This window comes from Pleurodeles waltl, chromosome 2_2 (assembly GCF_031143425.1).
Source record: "Pleurodeles waltl isolate 20211129_DDA chromosome 2_2, aPleWal1.hap1.20221129, whole genome shotgun sequence".
Lineage (NCBI taxonomy): Eukaryota > Metazoa > Chordata > Amphibia > Caudata > Salamandridae > Pleurodeles > Pleurodeles waltl.
This window is the reverse complement of record NC_090439.1, coordinates 769,270,483-769,293,711: the sequence shown is the minus strand read 5'-3', so window position 1 is coordinate 769,293,711 and position 23,229 is coordinate 769,270,483.

The following is a 23,229-nucleotide window of genomic DNA, read 5'->3' as shown; positions in this document are numbered from 1 at the left end:
TGCAGGTGTTAAAAATGACAGAAAAAAATAATGCAGTGAAATCTTGTAGATTTCACTGTGCCATTTTTCTTGGCCTCCTAATGGGGGAACGCCCCCCTTGCATACAGTATGCCTGGAGCAGGCATAATTTGGTAGAACTAGTTACAAAGTGGCGCAATGCAAGCATTGCGCCAGTTTGTAAATATGGCCCTGGGGAATGGCCTCCTCACCACCACATTAGCGTAAAAGAATGAAGCTAGTGTGGCTTAAGGAGGTGCAAAGGCCTTGTAAATCTGGTCCTGGGTGTCTCAGAAAGACATTGATTGGCAGAGGATTCACAGGATGACACAGGAATTGTGGAGCATATTTATACTCCGTTTGCGCCGATTTTGCGTCGTTTTTTTCGACGCAAATTCGACGCAAAACTAACTCCATATTTATACTTTGGCATTAGACGCGTCTAGCGCCAAAGTTTATGGAGTTAGCGTCATTTTTTTGCGTGAACACCTTCCTTGCGTTAATGATATGCAAGGTAGGCGTTCCCGTCTTAAAAAATGACTCTGATGCATATGCGTCGTATTTATACTCCCGGGCAAAAATGACGCCCGGGAGTGGGCGGGTCTAAAAAACCCGCATTAGCGCCGGATTTTAGCGCCTGGGTCAGGGCAGTTAAGGGACCTGTGGGCTCAGAATGAGCCAAGAGGTGCCCTCCCTGCCCCCAGGGACACCCCCTGCCACCCTTGCCCACCCCAGGAGGACACCCAAGGATGGAGGGACCCACCCCAGGGACATTAAGGTAAGTTCAGGAAAGTATTTAAAAAAAAAAAAATTGTGACATAGGGGGGCCTGATTTGTGCCCCCCTACATGCCACTATGCCCAATGACCATGCCCAGGGGACAGAAGTCCCCTGGGAATGGCCATTGGGCAAGGGGGCATGACTCCTGTCTTTGCTAAGACAGGAGTCATTTCAATGGGGGTTGGGCGTCGTAAAAAAATGGTGCAAATCGGGTTGAGGCGATTTTTTTGCCTCAGCCTGACTTGCACCATTTGTGGACGCCCATACGCCATTTTCCCCCTACGCCGGCGCTGCCTGGTGTACGTCGTTTTTTTTAACGCACACCAGACAGCGCTGGCGGCTAACGCCGGCTAACGTCATTGAATAAATATGGCGCCCGCATGGCGCTTCAGAATGGCGTTAGCCGGCGCTAAATTTTTTGGCGCAAAACTGCGTTAGCGCAGTTTTGCGTCAAAAAGTATAAATATGGCCCTAAGAGTCTATTCATGCCGATTATCAGAAATTGTTGCACGTTTTCAAACATTTCAGTGGAACAGAGGCAACAGAAGCTAAAGATATAGGTCATTTTGAGTTCAGATTTGTGCAAGGGTTGAAGCAGAAATAAGTGAGATGATTGAGCAACCTTTGATCTGTTGGCAAAACAAATCAATTGATGGAATGTGTGATTCACAAAGTATTGCAGTGATTAATTGGAATTGAATTGGAAAAAGTTTAAAGAAAAATGCATGGTCATAAAATTGAAAGCTGCTCAGAAAGCTAGCCAGAGCCCTCAGATGATGGTGAACACTGATGGTATGCAAGGAGTGCAATAGCTGGGAACTAATGTTATCCAGCCTAGTGGTAGAGGACATGGTGTTCAGGTAGATCAGACTGGTAGGGTTGTTGATGTCCCGGCTTTGAAAAGAACCAATCTGTCTCATGTGTGCAGAAATGATGGTCATTGGCGATGAGAGTGTCCCCCTAAAAAATGGGTAATCAGGTACAGGCTAATGGAGTTGCTCTAGTTCAAGGCAATAATGAACTTCAAATGCAAAGAGTTCAAAGACCCCGAACGCAAAAGGTAAATGTGTCTTAAGGACAGCAGATGCAGGAACCGCAAGATCAATGACTCAAAAGCAGTTGGTTGTTTCTCAACAAAATCTAAATCAGATTGCAAATACAAATGTGAATCGGTTAGCATCACAGTTTCCCTTAAGGGATTTGCGTAATGAGGAATTGTCAGAAATTCTTCATGGAGATACCACAGATGACAAGGACTGCATGCTAGGTGCATCCTTTGAAGTAGAGCAATGTGGTCTATATGTAAATGCTGATGTAATGGGTCACTGTGTGTCATTCCTGGTTGAAACTGGGGCTAAACACTCTACTGTCATAACAGCAGAAGTACCAAATTTGCCCCTTTCAGGTAGAACAATCCAGGTTGTAAGAGTTGCTAATAAACAATTGACCAACCTTGTAACAGAATCTGTCCCTGTAAAAATAGGTTCATTTGAAGATGAGCACCAATTTGTGGTGCATGATTCAAGTCCTCCAAGCTTGCCTCAATGTGACTTGTTGTGTAAATTAAATTGTTCCATTACTTGCACACCCCGAGGAATTGTAATCCAGACCAATGAAGACGATGTGCCCTGTAAAATTGCTAAGCAGTATCCAAGTGTGACTTTGATCCCAATGCTAACATATAATGATTTGCCTGAAGATTTAAAAGACGCAGTGATACCTGAAGTTTGGGATTTTTTAAGGAAAAGAAGTAGGTTGGGCCTACCAACATAACAGTGAAAACAAATGCAGTGTATCCCAAGATCACTCAATATAATATGACACCCAAGACAGTTGCTGGAATTACACCCCTGATCATCACATTAGTTGAACAGGGTATCCTGAAAGAGATAATAGGAAGTCCATGTAGCTCTCCCATTCTCGGACTGCGGAAGACCAATGGAAAGTAATTCATAGTCCAGGACCTTAGAAAAGGTAATTAAATAGTTGTACCATGTTGTCCCGTGATACGGAATCCCGCTGTGATTTTATTTCTAATTCCTTGTGAAGCAGAATGGTTAACCGTGATTGACTTTTGCCAAACATTTTTCTCCATACTGTTGCATAAGGAAAGGCAATTCCTCTTCACTTTCAAATTTGTCAGTTGTGTTTTGGTATGGTGTTGAGTTCCACAAGGGTATACTGAGAGTTCCTAAATTTTTAATCAGATCTTAATGAAGAATCTAGAGTCACCTAAATCGGCCAGTCTTAGTGCAGCATATTGATGACATACTTGTGACATCAAACACTCGAGAAGCTTGCACAAGAGAAAAATTGCAGTATTGCAAGAAAGAAGTTCTGTATTTAGGTCACCACATTGAGAAATGTGTATGGATGGTGTTGCAAGAAAAAATATCAGCAAATTTACAAATAAATCCCCCTGCCACTCAGAAGGAGGTCAGAATGTTTCTGAGAATAGTTGGCTTCTGTTGTCAGTGGATTACAAACTTTTCTCTTTTGGCCAAGCATTTACAGAGGCTTACATACAAAGGTGTGTCTGATCTGGTACCATTGGATGACAACTGCATACGTGCCTTCACAGAGCTGAGAGAAAGCCTATGTCGTGCCTCAGCTCCGGGAATGCCTGATTATAACAAATGTTTTTTCTTTATTTTGTTGTGAGCGGGATGGATGTGCTCTCTCAGTTTTGACTCAGTCAAGCCTGTTACCTAGTTTTCCTCCAAACTTGATCCTGTGGCTTCTGCACTGCCTGGTTCTTTGAAGGTGGTTGCAGCCCTGAGTGTCAACACTGAACAGTGCAAAGGCATCGTTATGGGTCACCCTCTGAATGTTTTTGTTCCCTATTCCATGGAAATATTGTGAATCCAAAGCAAGACACAGTGTCTCACAAGTTCTCATTTGACCCATTATGAGCAGATCATCCTTGCCACACCAAATGTAAATCTTAAGAGATGTACCACTCTGAACCCTGCTTCGCTGTTACCTGCCACTGTTGAAAATGCCAAAGAATGTATGGATAAGGTTGAACATGACTGCCTCGATATAACTGAATTGTGTACCAAACTGAGACCTGACATTCAAGATGTTCCCCTAACTGAAAATCATTGTCATTTTTCTTGATAGCTCCTATATAAGAGACAACGATGGTACACTGAGAGCTGTTTATGCAGTTTGTACAGTCTCTGGTGTGATTGAAGCTTTCTGTCTTTGAGGAGTCTTTTCTGCCTTAGTAGCTGAACTAGTACCTCTTACTGGAGCATGCTGTGTTTCTGAACAGCTGACAATCTTGATACTGATAGTCAGTACGGGTTTGGTGGCGTTCATGATTTCAGAGAGTTGTGGTCCCAGAGAGGGTTTATGACCACTTCTAGATCCCCTATCTGTAATGAAGATAAGATTAATAATTTGTTGAATGCATTACAGTTACATACAAAAATTGCTCTCATCAAATGTGCTGCTCATAAAAAAATCTATTGGTTATGTAACTTTGGGAAACACTTATACAGATGAGGTGGCGAGATACTGTGCCCTAAGCTGCACCTCCTTTAATGGGGAGTGGAAAAATGATACAAAAGATGGCACAAGTCAAAATGTCTTGTTAACCGCTGTTGATTCCTGGGAAGAAGTTAAAAACACTGCAGGAAGAATGAACAGAGGAAGAACAGCAGGGCTGAGTTAGAGCAGGATGTGTGAAGAGAAATGTGGATGACATTTGGGATTTAAGTGATGGAAGAGCAGTGATGCCAAATAGTTTGTTGTCATCCATGGCTAGGAATTATCAAAGGCACATATAGATTGAGATTCAATGAGCTGAACCTTTAGACAGACATGGTTTAATTAAAGATTCAGAGTGATGGCAGAAGCTGTGTGTCACATATGTGTCACATGCCAGCAGATGAATGTAGGAAAAGGCACTGTACTGACACTTAATCACATAGGAAGATCAGCAGGACTGTTCAACAGGATACAGTTGGACTTTATAGAGATACCTGTATGCAATGGACTCAGATATGTTTTGACATTGTGTGCATTTTCCCTCATTGGGTCAAAGCCAACTGACAGTCTCACAGTAGCAAAGCTGTTACTTAGGGAGTTGATTCCTAGGTTTGGATTGTGGTCTTCTCTAGAATCACACTGAGGGACTGAAATTATTATGTGCGGCAGTGCAAGTTGAACAAAACTACATTGCAGTTACAGACCTGTGGCTTTTGGATTAGTAGAGCAAGTCAATGGTACTCTGAAGTCTAGAAAGGCAAAAGTATATGCATCCACTTCTTTGAAATGGCCAGACGCATTGTCTCTTGTCTTGATGAGTATGCACAGTAAACCATGCAGAAAAACTGTTTTGTCCCTGCAAGAGATCATCATAGGGATAGCCATGAGATTGACAGCTGTGCCTACCAAAGCGCTTGTGAATATTATAGATACCTTGGTGCTTGATAATTGCAAAGTACTGGCTGATGTGGTTCGTTCTGTGTCCCATAAGACTGGAGAAGCTACAGTTAAGCCGCAGCAGGAGCTCTGCCATGACCTATGTGCTGGCGATTGGGTCATGGTGAAGAAACATGTAAGGAAATCTGTCTTGGAGCCATGCTGGAAAGGCCCTTACTAGGTAGTGTTTGTCACTAGTACAGCTGTGAAGTCTGCTGGCCACCCTAACTGGGTACATGTGAGCCATACTAGCAAAGTTCCAGGTCCCCTGGATGATACAGCACCTGTCCCTGGAGGGTCGGTTACAGTGAGTGGGAGAGATCAGGTTAGTCAAGCTGTTGGGGCTTGACAAGTGGCTGCTACAGCACAAGTAGAGTCTGAAGGGGGTCTGAGTGAGTCAGCTTTAATGATTGGTACAGAAGGGCTGAGAAAGATCAGTTGACACAAGAGAGTAACAAGCCAAAAATACCCAGTACCTGAACTGACATATTTTGCTGGGAATGACTGGGAGAAGGATTTGCAACTTTTTGCTTTAACAATTTGAATTCAGTTCACTATTCTTGAAATTGAGATTGAGATGGATCTGAACTCTGAAATCTCATTGCCACTTGATGAACAAAGACATTACATTTTGAAAGTGATTATTAGTCATTACGAGTTCTGCTTTTATTAGAGATATTTGAACTTTTATTAGTAGTGTTTTTAACATTTGCAAATAGAGAAACACTTGATGAGCTTTCTACAAGGTCATATAATTTGAATTTTTGAAATACTATTCTTGATATCTTGCTTTGTTCACAAATAAAAAAAGGACTATAATATGTTGAAGTCACTTTGCATTTTTGATTTTTAATTTTTAAATTTGAATTCTTGATCTGAAATTAGAGAATTTATGGAGCCAAAGTAGAGGTAGTAAGTGTAAGTAAATATGTATAAGTGTATTAGTTGTGACATTTATGCTCTTATTATTGCTCATTAGACTGAGTATACCTACCTCAGATGATTCAGAGAAACTCAATTCTACAAGTGTCCCAAGCTTAGCAAATCCCATTGCAGATCAAGATCCGATATACAATGATGAGAAATATTTACACATTGATGGTTCTGGAGGTGATTTGACCACAAATGTACATTAAAAGTTGCTTTATGAGTACCATCTATGTACCATAGAAGCTAGAAATCGTTACATGTGTACACAGCTGCCTTCATCAATGAGTGAGGGAATCACCAATCGTAGTCTTCCCCTAACCTAAGGAATTTGCTGTACCCTGTTGCTAACACTTTTGTATCAGCGGAAATATTTTCAGTATTTTTATTCCAAATATCACGTTGTGTTTTCAATGGTCCCAATCATGAAACACTTGAGCAACACTGCAAAGGCAAAAACATTGATACAGTGTGAGATGTTTTTTTAACCTACATTGAAATTTGGTACAGTTTATGCTTGTAAGAATAATATGACTTGTGTTCTTACCCCAATAGAAAAAGAGTTCTTTGGACAAGTTGAAGAAAGTAGAAGAACTATAAAGACTAAAATAGAAAAGGGTAAAGTTTTACTAAATTGGGAAAAGGATGATAGACATTTATTAGCCAGAAGTCAAAGATTCCTTGCTTTAGATGTGCAGCACATGGGGGGAATTATGAGTATATAGACCTAGATCAAATACTGATGCCCATTTTTTAGGGAATATTGAATGTAGAAATGTGTTTTTTGCTTAAGAGTTTTTGGACTTGTATGTAAAATGGACAGGACCCTGCCAGGCAAGGTGTTTATTTCATATGTGGAAAGAATGCCTACTGCAAGCTGCCAAAAGGTTTCTATGGTACGTTACCTGGTAGTAGTTTTTCCCAAAATTATCATGTGGACCATTTTAATGAACCAGTCTGGGATGAGAAATCAAGGGCCATATTTATACTTTTTGACGCAAAACTGCGCTAACGCAGTTTAGCGCCAAAAAATTTAGCGCCAGCTAACGCCATTCTGAAGCGCCATGCGGGCGCCGTATTTATTCAATGACGTTAGCCGGCGTTAGCCGCCGGCGCTGTCTGGTGTGCGTTCAAAAAAACGACGTACACCAGGCAGCGCCGGCGTAGGGGGAAAATGGCGTATGGGCGTCCACAAATGGTGCAAGTCAGGCTGAGGCAAAAAAATCGCCTCAACCCGATTTGCGCCATTTTTTTACGACGCCCAACCCCCATTGAAATGACTTCTGTCTTAGCAAAGACAGGAGTAATGCCCCCTTGCCCAATGGCCATGCTCAGGGGACTTCTGTCGCCTGGGCATGGTCATTGGGCATAGTGGCATGTAGGGGGGCACAAATCAGGCCCCCCTATGCCACAAAAAAAAATTACAAAAAATACTTTCCTGAACTTACCTTAATGTCCCTGGGGTGGGTCCCTCCATCCTTGGGTGTCCTCCTGGGGTGGGCAAGGGTGGCAGGGGGTGTCCCTGGGGGCAGGGGAGGGCACCTCTGGGCTCATTCTGAGCCCACAGGTCCCTTAACGCCTGCCCTGACCCAGGCACTAAAATCCAGCGCTAATGCGGGTTTTTTAGACCCGCCCACTCCCGGGCGTCATTTTTGCCCAGCAGTATAAATACGACGCATATGCATCGGAGTCATTTTTTAAGACGGGAACGCCTACCTTGCATATCATTAACGCAAGGATAGTGTTCACGAAAAAAAAATGACGCTAACTCCATGAACTTTGGCGCTAGACGCGTCTAACGCCAAAGTATAAATATGGAGTTAGTTTTGCGTCGAATTTGCGTCAGAAAAAACGACGCAAATTCGGCGCAAACAGAGTATAAATATGCCCCCAAGTACCAGAGTCACTAGAGGTGCTAGTGCTTCACAGATTGTAAAAGATATCTTTGATACTATAATTCCATCAGTAAGTGTTATCTTGAATGATATCAAGATAAGGATGTTTTAAACAATAGGTACAGCAGGTGCCATCTTGTTGATGGACACAGATATGGTTTCTGTAAGATCAATGGTTTCACAAAATTGCCTTGTGTTAGACATTCTACTCACAAAGGAAGGCAAAGTTTGCAAAATGTTGCAAGGCCCACAGTGCTGCGCGTATATCACTGATATTAGTAAGGAGATAAGAAAGTATATTGTGAATATGACAAACTTGATGCAGGACCTGAAGGAGTTAACATCGAGAGGTGCCTAGTAAGCCTAGTAAGCAATACGTAATGGTTTTTCAGCAATTGGAAATTGGTTTTGAAGTCTAGGGAGATGAATTGTAGGAACCATTTTGAGATCCCTGTTGATAATGATTTTGTTGCAGTTGGTCTATACAAATTGTACAAGAAATTGTACAAGAAGCTGAAAGAAAGAGCAAAACAGAAAAGAAGATGGGAAGAGATTGAGATGGAGCCTAGAAGGAGCATATACTATGGTAACATAAAGCAGTTAGAGAATTTCAGAAGAACTTACCTGGAACAAACTCTAAAATTTTAAGCTGTCTCATTGATATTGAGAGTTTGGCTTTTGTGTGATGGTTTGGTTCACCATCAAAGGAGCATATACTATGGTAACATTAAGCAGTTAGAGAATTTCAGAAGAACCTACCTGGAATGAACTCTGAAATTTTAAGCTGTCTCATTGAAATTGAGAGTTTGGCTTTTGTGTGATGGCTTGGTTTGTCATTAAAGGGGGAACTGATGTAGTAGAAAATGTAGTGTTGCCCCTCATGTCACAGTGATCATCTATATATGAGAGATTATGCATTATGTTAATCAAAGTACTAATAGTTTGATTGTAAAGTGATGCACCGAGAAACCATACCAGTGTGTATTCACTCTAGTCTAGATGTTAAAACCACTGTGCTATAGTGATTAACTTTCATGTTTGGAGAAATAATCTGTGATTATATTATATTTTAAAGTATAAACTAACAGCCTATAATGAAATAGTATTAGATTTTTGATTTAAGAAAAGTGCTTTAACTTCTTAAGCTATTATTATGATCTTGTTTGTGAATCACAAGGTTTGGTACCAATTGAAGCTAGCTATATTCCGTCAGCGGTATAACCTTGAAACATCAATAAAGATTATGACAAAATGTGTTTTTACTTTTTATGCAACAATAGAGAAATGTAGTTCTGTGTTATATTCATAGAATTGTATCAACAGAGTTATTTTCATTTAAAGTAACTGTAACATGAATGCTAATAGAAGCTTATTAATGTTGAAATTGTATCTAATATTAATGTTTTATTTGCATGATTAAATGTGCTGTTTATTACATTCACATTAGCAAGGGAGGCCTGTTATGCCTACTATTCGTGACTGTGCAGAAAATGTTAAGTCATCTTGCTAACGTGAACTTTTCTTTCAGATTTGAACCTCACGAGATTGCTAGCTTGGTAAAAGATATCTATTGTTCTGCACCTAGAGAGTTTGTGAATTCATCCTTGAGTAAGAAACATTTAGGACTATAGGCTGTCAAATTATACATATATTTCAATCTTGCAAGGAGGAGTACAGATGAATCCCGATTCCATAGAAACCCAGAGAACCACAACCCATGTTTCAAGTTGGAGTTGCATGATCAATTTACATTAGATGTTACTCCTACAACCTCAGGTGGACTGATGGACTGACAATTTATCTTGCCCCATGAATGTTAATATGTAGATCCCCAGCTGGACTTTGGTCAGAATTCCGAAAGAGAAGAGGCAGATTCCTTTTGCCTATCTTCAGATGCTGAACCCCTTGGACTCAGAGGTTTTGTCTTCTCTGCCCTTGCCCCTTTGAAATGCTTTGCTGATGGAGGTGGAGGCAATATGGCGGCTGCGTGAGGCGGCTAAGTAGAGCTCTCTATGACTGGCTCTCACAGGGTCGTCCGAAGAGCAGATGAAGGGACCATGCCCCTTGCTACCGGAGTTTGGTGTGTGGATCAGTGGAAGGTAGAGTCAGCTGCTGGGTTTCAGCAACTCTTACAGGTGTTGGAGCACTTGACAATCACTATTAGGATATATTTGCAAACCCCAGTGTGTTTGGCAGGACGAATGGGACCTCTGGTGCCCCCCAGGAGCAGCAGAAGGAAAAAGTAATCTGCTGTGCCGAGACTGCTGTGATGGTGGTGGGGGGACAGAAGGACACATTGAAACTGCCATGTTAAAACCAAGTTAACGGTGGGGACAGGGGGGATCAAGAACTAGGGTGGTTGGGGAGAAAACGCAGATTAGAACAAGGAAATCTATGTTACCCCCCCATATGTCACTCCCATCAACTGTGGATTTTTTGTGGCTACCTGTGGAGGAGATCAATCTACCCGTCAAGACCGGGGACAGAGATGAGACCCATAAGCATTCAGGATGAAGTTGGGCTGCACAAGGAGACCACTGGAGTTCTTGACAGCAGCACGGGGTACCTGGAGTCTCTGGAGCAATGGAGATGGCTGCTGTGGGTTTAAAGGTACTGTGCAACGCCCCGCACACTAGGTTAATGTACGGGGCTACCCAGGGGATCAGCAAAGCAGCAAACCACACCTATTAGATATGGCTTGTTGGTCAGACCAGGCTGGGATGGATGGGGTTGAGACGGTGACACCACTTTGCTCTGAATTAGGTGCCACGACCAATGCTGAGCCTATTCTGGTCAGAAAGGATTCGCAGTTGCAGCATTGAGCTCGAAGTGATACAGCCCACTCTAAAACAAGTAGGCTGGGCCCAGAAACTGCTGAATGTTTCTTTTCATTGTCTGATGGAAGAGAGTAGTCAGAGGATGATTCAGAGTTAGAGTCAAAAGATTCGGGAGAAGGCAACTGTACCAAGCCAAGTTGTTCAGTAGGGAGCAAGGAATGGCCGGTAGGCGGGGTAGGATTAGATTTGAAGTGGAATTACCCCCCTAGTGTGCCACCTCTGACAGGGACTGTTATGGTGGATGTGGGGGGTCCTTCCACTACAACTCCACCAACCCTGGAGTTGATTTATCAGACTGTTGTGACCAACACAAAAGAGATGCGCACTGATAATCGACTAGATCAGTTAGTGACTTGTAAACTGCATACTACTGTGTGCAAAGTAGCCAAGATGTGCTCCACAATTGCCGACAGAATGACTTAGGGTTGAGGACTGGAGCTTTGGAAAAAGATGTGGGTGCAGCTAGGAGGCTTACTGAGGTGCATGAGGCTCAATTAGTGGATATCCATTGCAGGTTTCACAATGGGATATGGAGGAGTTGGGAAAAGGTGGGGACCAGCCGGGTGGGAGATTTGTACTTCCTAGAATGATTGCGCTCTTTTACTGATCTACATATTTTGAACAGCTAGAGGGTTATAGTAGGGAAAAATAATACCATTATAACATCAGTGAGTACATAAATTAATCACTGGTAATCTAGAAAATCATTCCTACAGACATATTTATTATGATTCAACAAAATCATGCAGTAGTCCGATGCTCGATACACTTAGCACCTAGAATGCAATAAAACATACAACATAAAACATAAATTGCCACAGTCCACAAAGACAAAAACAACCTAGCATAAAATTCACTTCACTGTGGTCATACTCCAAACCTCCTTATAATTCAACTTAGTGTGGCTGTAATCCTTATTCTATAATCAGTCCACAAGGGAGATAGTTTAAACGAAGACAACATCAGTAGGGTATTTCTGGCCACTTCTTTTCAGGGACGTGTTCCCTAAATTCATTTGTGGATCATAATAGTTTCAAACAACTCCTCCAACACAAAGGTGTTGATGCATTTTTGCACCTATTGAATGCAGGCCTCCTCAAGGCCATGGAAGAAAGAAGTACCTCACACCGAAAGGGGGAAAGGGTGCACAGAAAATTAAACAGGTTCATTGGGAGCCTCTGGATAATTCATGTTATTTCACAGTACATGAATTGACACGGACCTGCATCCCCTTCTCCAACTAGTCTAACCAGATTGGACTGGCCGGTTAGACATAACAATGAGCATGCAGTGTGACCGAATAGATTGTCTGCCCAAATCCAAGTCCTATCATGTAGGACTGGAACCTGTGTCTGCTCATGATCCTTACTGATCTTCAGCAGGATTTTGGATTGAGGAACAGCTGACGAGATACGAGATTTTTAAATAAAATTGTTGAGCAATCAGTTCTTGCCTGGAAAAATCTCCTTGTTGGATATGTTGCTATGCCCTGGAATTAAGATCGGACAGATCTACACAGTGCTGAATGATTTGGCAGTAATTGATCTTGACCTTCAAGAAGCTAAGTGGGCAGGGAAACTGGGGTTTCAAGTTTTGGTTATTCGAAATAGGATAGAATTGTTGACAAACGTGCTCTTGACAGCTAGCCTTAAAACCCAGCACTATAAACCACCCAGTGAGCCACCCACGATACAACAATGGTTCTCTCTGCTTATCAGCATGTAAAATATGGAGAAAATGTTATAGAATTGCAAGGGAAAAGTGCTAGAAAGCGGGGGTGCAGATCTGGTCTCCTTTGACAAAATGGATTGAGGAGCACTTAAGTATGGGGATTGGCTGAAGCCTGAGGTTGCGTACCTCAGCTAGGGAGATATTTTTTGAGTTTTCCTTTGTCCCTGAGGAATGATATAGGCAAAATAGACAGTACTTTTCTTTTTACAATCTTTGTTTTCCTGAGGTAATCATTTTGGGAGATGGGGTTGATGGTATTTATACAGTGCTGTGTAATTGGGTATTATATTATATGTTTACATATGCAATGAATTGATGGATACTGAGCAATGTAATGATTATAAAAAGCATGCGCAGTAAAAGAAAAAGAATGAAATGCTTTGCTGAGACATAGGGATGTTTCCCTTGACTTCAAGAAGACTGTCAACCGAGCTTCTGAAATGCTGACACCTTCTGTTCCTATTTATTGTGCCTATTTATTTAGAGATATGTTGCCCAAGATTTCTTTTCCAAATTCTTTTTGCCTCTTTTTGTCCTTCTTGTCTTTTTCATGTGTTCCACCCAGCACATGCTAATCCATGATTGGCTATTTTGTAGGGTTTTCCCTTGCCCAAATATCTGTATTGAGTTGATTTAAATTACTTTGATGCTTATTAGAACTGAGCAGCATTTGTTTTCTGTACACCAAGTACTTTTGCTGATGTCCTGTCTGATATTTGAAGAGTGCCTAGTTCTTCTAATGCTAGTTTGCCTAATTCAATTTCATCATTTTCATCAATCCTTGGCAATTCGGTACCTTTATAACTTTGTTTTGAGAATTGTCTACATGACTTTGACCTTGAGTTTGTAATAAAACTCTATAATAGCATTCCTAACTGGAGTTTTCCTTGTGTGGCCACATTGGTCATACTGTGTAATTGAATTTTGCATGTATTGAAATTGTATGTTTTGTTCTCTACACCCGCATGTTGGGTCCAAAGATTTATTGACCTCATCAAGCATTGATTCCTGTGAAGCAAGAAATGCGTTAGCGAGGGCATCCCTTCCTAATAGTGACTCACGGTGTTATGTGTGAATGTTTTTCAACCAGGATGCGGTTGCAAAACATTCACATTTTACGGACTTCTTGAAGGAGGTGGTAACCCATTCGCAAACCTGAAGCGGTCCTTAATTAAACCCTTTGTGAATGTGGGCGTAAACATTTCTTAAGAGCAGGCAGTGGCCCTATGATCCACTGCCTACTCTTACAAAATGACAAAAACACATTTTTTTGCATCCTGTTTTCCTTTAAGGAAGGCTGCATTTAGAAAAATGCTTTATTTAAAAAGCTATCACAGACATGGTGGTCTGTTGACCCCAGCAGGCCACTCTCCCTGTCATATCAGGTCATTCCTAATGGGTCTCAAATTGGGACCTGCCTCATGACTATTGGTGAGGCAGGTCCATTTGTGACTCACTGGGAATCATTAAATGTGTCTGAGACACGTTTTTGCATTGCAGTTTGTGATTTCCTAATTGCGAGTCGCAACAAGTCACAGTTAGGAAGTCGTAAACCAATTTCTACGTAAATGTGGCCTATATGAAGTGCTTTGCTGAACTGAATCACTAACAGCTTGATATATATAAAACCAACAGATATTGTATTTTTTTTTCTAATCAGCTATTTACATCACAATTTGATACACACAGATACTAAAATTGACATCCATGTCTATTGACAAACTTTTTGTGAACGAATCAAGAGAAGAGTAGAGCTAAACGTGTGAGTGGTGCAATGTACAACAAAAACTGGCTAAATGTGGAAGTTCATTCTCTTCGAAGGTGGTACCTTAGGAGCAGTGAATACAGGTCCACTGCCTCAGGTCATAACAATGTATACAGCTATTTCTGTCCTACTAGACACACAGCCCAACTGTCTTTGTCCTGGGGGTCACATTTTGCATAACATAGCCAAAGAAGGGTATTTGAGCCACTGTTTAGTAAAGAAATGCAGCAGTTGTGTTGAAAAACTGAAAAATGTATCCTAACTACAATTAGGTGTTTGTGAATTAGACTTAAATTGTTTTTGAGAAATCATGCAAAATTTCAGGAAAATTACTGAAATGACGCATAATTTAGCAAAATGCAAATGTGGCAATTAACAATATATTTTAGCATGAAATGTGTTTCCAGATCTAGTTGTGATGAGAGGGTGCATGATGTGCTTAAAAAAAAAGTCAAAAACACAAGTAGTATAAACGACAACCATCTGCGTTTCGGTAATTCACATTGTTCCTGCACTCTTGTGCTATAATTCTGCTGTGAAATGCAGAGTAATTACACAACATGGTGCAATGGTAAAATTACACATAAAGAGAATAACAAGAAATTGCCAAAATTATGTGAAGTACGCCAGCATAACTGCAATTGCGCCTGGGCCTAAGTATAATATGAACAAACAATATGTAGAAAATAAAAATAGACAGCTATTTGTAAAAAATGAAACGCGGCGCTTCACTGTTGTTGAGAGTTTTGAGGCTGTGAGCCAGGCAGTATTTATAGATCCAGAGTCTTGCTGTGTTTATTGCTTAATTATAGAAGCTTAGTCAAATGTCAGATGTTAATTTCTCTAGCAATTGCTTGAGTAACAGGAATTAACCTCCTAACAATGGCAATTACAAACATCAAAAATGCAAGGAGCGACATTTGAGTGCAATTGCTTGTGCCCCACACTAATACCATGCTGGTCCCAAAGGCTGTTATTGTAAGCCTGGTGTCATTGATTCCTCCTATATCTGCCACGTTACTTAATTCCAACAATCACCGGTGCTGAAAGTGCTGTACTCGAGGTGACTTAGTCAAACAAATCTCGGTGCTATGTCACAATTAAAATAGCATGCTCAGACTAGGTGTGCTGGCAGTTTTTCCTCAAATTATTTGTGTTTAAATTCACCAAATGAACTGTGCCAATTTGTTGATTCCTAAGGAGATTACACATACTCAAAATTTCGCTGGAGCCTGGAGCCAGAACTGCAGGCAACCACAGTGGCCTGGTGATAAATTGTTCCTTGGTTGCAGTGTAACTTTGTATGCCATGTGGTTTTCTTTTACCAGGTGTAAACATTTGTTTGATTGTGATCAACACAGTAAAGTCCTAGGTAATGAGCACACTAGACGAATGGAAGGATGTGCAGTGGGTAGTGTAGAACAAGGAGGAGTGAGTTGAAGTAGACCTGCAACAGCAGAGGCAGGGATTTACAGTAAAGAGGGAACGGCTGCTCAGGTGAGGCTTACTAGGAAAATAAGGCAGTGAGGAGAGTGATAGAGCTGATGGTGGAAGCAGGAGTGTTGAGAAGGACTGGGACAGGAGCTCTTCAGGGATGATCTGACAATTGTGAGTTTACATTATGAGGTGTTGCATTGTCATCTTCTTGTGGAAGTGAATAAGGGATGAAGCCTTGCAAAAAATATCTATATATGATATATTTCCTTCTTAACCCTGACCTATTATGTCCAATGCTACGAGGGGTCATGGATGCCCCATTGTCTGTTTTATTTGTGCTACTTGAAACTGGAACTGTCGTGCCATTTAATACAGATAAAGGCACAGCTTCTAATGTTATTGGTCTTGAATTCCTTTGGTTTCTGTCTCTGCATTAGGATACCAACTAGGTGCACTGCAGAGAGCAGTATAAATATCATTAATGAACATCTGCTATTAGTAGCATCAAGGGACTCCTTGAAAGAAATATGCACTCTGTTGTGTCTTGGGATTCTGTGCATTAAGATCCCTTGGCTACGGGGTGGACATTAAGGAAATGGATCATGCTATAATTCTGGGAGGTGTTCAGGTGTTGTCTTTAACAGCTATGGGATGTTGAGAAGTTAGCTGAATGTTGTATGCTGAGCAATAAGAGCGTTTGAAACAGGTTTCATCTGTGGCATGTTCTTATACATGCTCCCAGGTGGGGAAGGACACCACACACACTACAAATAGGCCCTTACAATACGACATGTAATCTGCCATTGTACTGAGCCGGGCTTGAGTACACAGCATGGGGATGTGACTAATAGTGACTAATAGTTGGGTTCAAATAGGAATGAGGAGTGATACTTGTGTGAGTAGTACAGGGCTGTGGGCTAGGATACAGCTCTAGATCCAATAGAGAAAGCAATATCCTGGACTGCGTAGTTTTCATTTTAGGTGGGCACTAGAGCCCAGTGTTATTGATGTTTACATGGATAACTCTGTTAAACGTGCAAGGAGAAACACTATTGGGTGACACCAAAGCATGGGTAATGTTTTAGTTAAATTTACAATAACCACAAAGCTCTATGTTCACAGTTTTTTTCGAATATGAACATGGGTGTTTGTGATTCATGTGAATTTGGTTCTCCTTAAGGGGATGTAACAAAGGACTCTCATTTCTCTCTGGTGTCCATCAGACATCCTTCTATTTTTTTGGTCCTTCATGTCCTTCCTTGCTGAAACAGACACGTTTGCTGTTTGGAGGTCAGAACCTGTAACAATGTACACCTAGAAAAGGCAGGAGAGTTAAACTGGCTGGCAGTTTGCCCTTCTGAGGTAATGCCTGGTGCTTTTACGAGGTATGTATGTGGCATTTGTATAGCATGGATTTAGGTGAAAATGCCCAGAGCCCCGCACAGGGTCTAAGGCAAGCATACAACCATCAAGTAATAGGAGGAATAACTAGTAATTGGATTGTTACAAACATTGTGATACAATGTTCTTTAAAGCGATGTCTCTTCAACTCTTTCCTAAATGGGAACGAGTTTATGGATATGGGGATGTTGCTACAGATCTTAGGTACATAAATAGAAAAGGCCTGCTAAGTTTTTTCTTTTTTAACATCTCTTAGTCTCAGGCTTGGTGTTGGCTTGGCTGTGGGTGTGCAAGAGCTACTGGAGATGGTGAGCTTGTCTGCAAGATAGGCTGGGGTGCTGATCACGAAGCAGCTTATTTTAATAGTGGTGCAGGCTGACAGGGAGAGCCAAAAGAGTTCTATTAGTATGGGAATGATGTGATCAACTCTTTTTTGCCCTGGATGAGATATGCTGAGTTTTGTAGGATGTTGTTATGGGGTGTCAATCTGAAGTCTTGGAAAGGAGCATGGTGTAACCACCATCCAGATGCAAAAGTGTGAGTTCTTGAACAGCAGTTCTGAAGTCTCTTTTTGAAAGAAAGACCTTCACTTGCCTTAGGAAAGATGGTTGGCACAAGGCTGTCTTTTGGCAATGTGTTCCTTGAGGATAAGGTTTGTGACCAGGTGAATCCAAGTGTCTTGGCATTCGGTGAAAGTTGAAGTCTAAAGCCACCAGAGTTCAGGTTATTGAGCTAGGTTCATATCAATTCTTGGCAGGAAACATCCTGAACAATGAGGTCTAAACCACTACTTGCCTGAACCACTACTGCTAAACAACTAAAAAAGTCTCTACAACAAAGTACTGAACAACTACTATCTTAACAATGATTTTGCCTGAATAACGATTGCCTGAACAATGAAATATAAGGTATATTTTTCTTTTTTTTAATGGTTTATAAGTTGTTTAGAATTGTACATTCTAAACAACTAATAAACCATAAACCATAAAAAAAAGAAAAACTTACCTTAAATTAGTTGTTCAGGCAATCGTTATTCAGGCAATCGTTATTCAGGCAAAATCGTTGTTTATACAGTTTTTATATATATATATATATATATATATATATATAAATATATATATATATATATACTAAACAACTAATAAACCATTAAAAAAAAAATTACCTTAAAATTTGTTGTTCAGGCAATCGTTATTCGGGCAAAATCGTTACTTAGATAGTAGTTGTTTAGTACTTCGTTGTAGAGACTTTTTATTTGTTTTGCAGTAGTGGTTTAGGCTATCGTTGTTTAGGACCTAGTTGTTCTGTCACATATTCGTTCTTGGCTGTTGCTTTTGGCATATAACAAGAAATCTGTATTTGTTGACTTTAGCTCAAGATAAACACTGAACATCCAGATCTGGATGAAGTGAAAGCTGTGTATGAAGCATTCGATATCTGGACAGAGAAGACTTTGAGGTAAAGTTGTGTATTATGGGCATATTGATGGATCATGATACTCTTATCTGTGGGTAGAGGCTTAAGGTGCTCCGTGTAGAAGATGAAGACAATAGGATAAAATATGGAAGCCTGGGGACTCTGTCGGTGATAGAGATCAGTTAGGACTTGGGGTGCCGATGAGAATGAACTGGTGTTGAAGGACAACTTTCAAAGGAATTGTCAGTGAATCCACTTCAAACTCCAGGGTGTGGATAAAAGTGGGATGGTTGACTTTGTCAAAGACAGATGTGCTGTCAGTGCAATATTAGGAGGCAGAGGTCATCATCATCATCTCTAGTAACTGAAAATGTCATCTCCAATATGTAATGTAGTGGTCTCTGTGCTTAAGCGTGATGTGAAGCCAGATTGCTAGTAATGCAAGAGATGATTAGCACTGATGTTACCTTGGACATGAGCTAAGCCTGATTATTCAATAATCTTGCTGATCAAGGGTAGGTGAGTGCTGGTCCAGTGGTTGGTGAGGTCAACAGGGTCTAATGCAGGTTTCTGTAACAGTGGGAGAATTCGGCTTGTCTTGAGAGCATCTTGGAAAATGCCTTCAGTGAGGGACACATTGACAAAAGTGAGTATCTTTCATGGCAAGAGCTTTAATAAACAATGATGGTAAGCCATCATCTTCATAGGCAATAGCGCAAATTAAGTAGGTTTGAATGATTTGAGTGCATTAGCGAGATCTGCGAAACACAGGGCTTTTAACAATGACTATTGTTGTTGTATCATATTGAGGAATATACACCATATCCACCCTGCCTAAGTAAGCAGGATAGACTGGAGTTAGTACATAATACTTTCAACCGAAAAGATGTCCTGTCTTAAATTATTCCGTCTGTATTTTATACTTTATGTACTACTATGTTTATCTGCATTTTGGTGCCAAGGTGAGAGGGATACTAACAGTGCTTAATTTGTAAATAAAAAGGTGCCAGTGCCCAAAGCTCTCCTCTTAAACACACGGCTGCTGTATTTAAATGTGCGAACACGGAATACTGAGGCGGCGTAATCCTGAATACATTTTGGGCCTCTTCAATCCATTTACATCCACTCCCTGCCCCTTCAGCTCACTCTGGCAGCTTTCAACTTTCTCCCTTTGTGACGCTTTTTCATTTTTCCCTTCCTTCGCCTTTCCCATAGGTGTCTTTTGCTTGCAGCAAATGCTTGAGGCTGAAGAATAAGTCGCGGCCCTCAAAAATAAGTGCCAGTGCTCAGCACCGGAAACAACAAGCACAAATTAAGCACTGGATACTAACCTTTGCACACGGAGCATCTGATGCCTAATTAAGGGTATAACATAATTTCTGCTGCCATTCTTAAGTGCATAAATGCAGAGTATGTGTTGTGGCACTGAGGCACTATCCAAAACCGACCTAAAAACATCCACCTATGACACAGACAACTAAGACATCTGGAGATCAGTCTTAGCTGCCCCCTTGTGGAAAATTTAGTCATTTGTCAAATGAGAAAATACAGGCTTTTATGTTTAGTCTGCATTTTTAGAGCACAACTTGACAAAGGAGACATGTTGCAGATAGAATGATTAGCAAGAAGGGTTATCATTAACAAAGAACCAAAAGAAAACAATGAAAGTAGAATGCATCCAGCAAAGGAAATTGAGGGCCGGAAGCTTACTAATACAATCTCAAGGGGGTTGACTATTAGAGGATAGAAAGATAAGGTTAAGAGTTGGATAATTTACTAAAGGCTTCCGTTGAGAGAGGAGGACACCAGGGAGGATATTTAAAAAGCTGTCTTTAGAGGATTGACAGGAAATTAAGTTGGTTGGATATATGGGGAGAAGAATGGAAAAAAGGAGAGAGGTAATGAGTTGAGAAAATGAATGAGTCAGAGGTAATTGAAGATTAATTTCTTTGTTAAGATACAGATGACACATTGGTTTTAATTTCTGTTAGAGAACTGAAGCCTTCAAGACATCTCCACTTTACATTTTACACTTTACAGCCTTCAAATCCCTTTGTCTCATCTCTATGAGCATTTTAGCATGTGAGTTTTTATTCACTACTCCAAAAACATTAAGGACGATTGTAGCTATTCAGGTTGTTGGAAATGAAGGGCTTTGAATCTGATGTATGCCAACCTGAATTTGATTGTCAACTCTAGGGGATGCCAGTAGTGTTCTCTCGAGGTGGGCGAGATATGGGAGGCACAAAGATTACTTTGAGGAGATCAAGACTCACTTCCATTGAAACCAACAATGTAATGTGAAACTGCAAATAATGTTTAAGACAACATACTTCAAAATAGGCTTATGATGCATAAAAGAGGCCAACTATTTTCAATTAAAGCAGTACAGCCATTCTAGTCCTACTGAATCAGTTGTTTGTGTTTAAAACAATACACCACCACATACTATTAAGTAAGCATTAAGAACTAGAGAACCAACTTAAAGATGACTCTTAACCTTCTTGAATGATAGATATGCACAATTTACCTGGGTCAAATTTTGCTCCATAAGACACTCACAACAGCTGGTGTCCCTCTGGTTTCACATTCTCATCAGTCATCTGACATTTATAATAAGCTTCTAGCCACCTTGCAACCTTATAAATAGGCTTCTACATATATTTTGAATACATGGGTCCTAATTATGAATAGCGCACTACTAGATGATTTTACTGCACATGAAATTCACTCGTAATTTTACTGTTTCTGTGCAGTAAAATAATCCCAGTACTGTGCAATTATGAGTAAAACACCATGGAATGGGAAATACCTTCCGAGGTTGATTTCTCCAGCTGTAAACCCACATGGATTCCCTTACTTCATGTGGTTTTACCAAATGTATTTAGGGTAGGGTGGGAAATGAAGTACTGGGGTAGGAGCGGTAGGGGAATGAAGGGGACATTTTGTGAGCAGGAGAAAACTGACTTCTTCATAAGATGCAAAAAAAAGTATGAGTCTCATCTGATTTTTCAGCTGCTATCTCGTTTTGTTTGGCTGGAAAATCAGGACAAGTTTTTCCACACTCGTGAATACATGTGCAGGAAACTTTAACCACTAATAATCAGATGGGGCAAACCTAACACAGAAAAGCGTGCATTAATTTTGTTCCACCTGACTTTTATTTTGGCTATTGAAGTTCTAATTAGAAAGCCCAAGTACCTATTATGTACACTAAATGATATTCCACATATTTCTACAAACTACTGAGCCTGAAAGGGTCTACGTGGTTCAGCCCCAAAGGTGATATTCCTGGTAGGTTTGAAATTGTGGCACATAATAATGTAAGACTCCTAATCACTATTATTGCCACCTCTCTCTCTCAACATTTACCTTATTGCATGCCTTGAACCATTGAAAACATTTCAACATCTGATTTTTCAGGACCTAGAAAGGTTCTCTAGAACAAGAGCTACATTAGTGCGGACAATCAGATAAGCAGAAATTAGGAGAGTAGCCAATAGAGTAGTTAAAATATATATTCCAATGGCTGCAAAAAGCAAAATAATGCAGCAGCTAAATAACAATGAAAAGCCACACATCAACACACACTCTGTAGGACACTTTTGCTTCAAATCTAAGTCAAAACCTTGATTAACAACTACAACCACAATGCACAAATCTGTGCATGGACAACCTTGAAAAAACTTCTGTGTGATCCACATCAGTATACTGATGTGTACATCTTGAATTCTGTACCTCAGGATAAGTTCTCTGTTCTAATATGCTGAAAAGAACAAATGATGGGTCAAAAAAAGCTCACCCATCTCTGGAATAAGGTTTGCACTGCCAATTATTTGATTAAGGTCCTGATTTAGAGTTTGGTGGCGTGGTTACTCTGTCACAAATGTAATGTATACCCTGCTGGCCACATTACGATCACCTTAGGCTATAATGGAATCTTAATAGGTAGACAGGAAATCCATCACTTTTATGCCTGAGTAACACCCTCTGCCAAACTCTAAATCAGGCCCAATGTCTTAAAAATACATATTTTGGAGTCTTACTAGTCGCTAACAATATATCGATAAAAATGTATCATTTGAGACCTATCCCAGAAACCAATGCCATTCCTGGATCTGTTTGTACAGGATCTTTTATTATGGTGCTAATGGCTGCTACTGAATGTAGACACCCACCAGAGAAGAGGCATACATATTGATTATGGTGCGTTGCATAAACATGTCAAGGAAACACATGGTCTATCTTGAATGTGGTATCTGTAGAAAACGTCTGGTAAAATCAGAGAACAATTCAGATTGAGCAAGATTCTAACTCAGATATGAGAAGATTTTGGGGGTCATTCTGACTTTGACGGGCGGCGGAGGCCGCCCGCCAAAGTCCCGCCGGCAGAATACCGCTGCGCGGTCAAAAGACCGCCGCGGTAATTTGGAGTTTCCGGCTGGGCTGGCGGGCGACCGCCAGAAGGCCGCCCGCCAGCCCAGCGGGAAACCCCCTTCCATGAGGATGCCGGCTCCGAATGGAGCCGGCGGAGTGGAAGGGGTGCGACGGGTGCAGTTGCACCCGTCGCTATTTTCAGTGTCTGCTTGGCAGACACTGAAAATCTTGGTGGG